We start from the raw sequence: 1,304 nt of genomic DNA, 5'->3' as shown, positions 1-1,304 counted from the left end.
GAAATGAGAGTCTAGTATTTGAAAAATGAATTGATAAGTAGGATACAGGGTATGCGCATAACAAGCAAGTTATAGGCATATTAAGAGAAACAGAGACAGGAGACTGATATACTGAAATAAGAGCTTGTTTAAATCACTTTTAGCTAGCAACTCCATATCCCAAAATTATTTCCTTCAAAAAGCTATGCTTTTGCCCTGCTCCGCTGCCTGCCACGAGCGCCCAGACCTCGAGTGGTTCACTGAGATTCCTGAAGCCGGAAACCTACAACACCAATTCCAGAAAAGATGCCTGGCAAGGGCTCCATGGTTCTGGCCTACAGCGGCGGCCTGGACACCTCCTGCATCCTGGTGTGGCTGAAGGAACAAGGCTACGATGTCATTGCCTACCTGGACAACACTGGTCAGAAGGAAGACTTTGAGGAAGCCAGGAAGAAGGCCCTGAAGCTCGGAGCCAAAAAGGTGTTCACTGAGGATGTCAGCAAGGAGTTTGTGGAGGAATTCATCTGGCCCGCTGTCCAGTCTAGCGCACTGTACGAGGATCGCTACCTCCTGGGCACCTCTCTCGCCAGGCCCTGCATCGTCCGCAAACAAGTGGAAATTGCCCAGAGGGAGGGAGCCAAGTATGTGTCTCATGGCGCCACGGGAAAGGGAAATGATCAGGTCCGGTTTGAGCTCACCTGCTACTTGCTGGCCCCACAGATTAAGGTGCTCGCCCCCTGGAGGATGCCAGAGTTCTACAACCGGTTCAAGGGCCGCAATGATCTGATGGAGTATGCGAAGCAACACGGAATCCCCATCCCGGTCACCCCCAAGAGCCCATGGAGCATGGACGAGAACCTCATGCACATCAGCTATGAGGCTGGAAACCTGGAGAACCCCGAGAACCAGGCACCTCCAGGCCTCTACACAAAGACCCAGGACCCTGCCAAGGCCCCTAACACCCCTGACATTCTTGAGATCCAGTTCAAGAAAAGGGGTCCCTGTGCAGGTGACAAACGTCAAGGATGGTACCACCCACCACACATCCTTGGAGCTCTTCATGTACCTGAATGAAGTTGCTGGCAAGCATGGCGTGGGTCGCATCGACATTGTGGAGAACCGCTTCATTGGAATGAAGTCCCGAGGTATCTACGGGACCCCAGCAGGCACGTTCCTTTACCATGCTCATTTAGACATCGAGGCCTTCACGATGGATCGGGAAGTGCGCAAAATCAAACAAGGCCTGGGCTTGAAATTCGCTGAGCTGGTGTACACTGGTTTCTGGCACAGCCCTGAGTGTGAGTTTGTTCGCCATTGCATTGCCA

General features: G+C 52.4%; 1 pseudogene; it reads left to right on the top strand.

The window, feature by feature from the left end:
- Positions 1 to 285: 285 nt before the first annotated feature.
- LOC102872292 overlaps positions 286 to 1,304 on the top strand; it is a 35,311-nt pseudogene continuing 34,292 nt past the window's right edge.

The sequence above is a fragment of the Elephantulus edwardii genome, unplaced genomic scaffold, assembly GCF_000299155.1.
Source record: "Elephantulus edwardii isolate Elephantulus edwardi_28Jun2011 unplaced genomic scaffold, EleEdw1.0 scaffold00402, whole genome shotgun sequence".
Classification (NCBI taxonomy): Eukaryota; Metazoa; Chordata; class Mammalia; order Macroscelidea; family Macroscelididae; genus Elephantulus; species Elephantulus edwardii.
The sequence above is the reverse complement of the archived record's forward strand: the minus strand, read 5'-3'. Positions and strand labels throughout refer to the sequence as shown.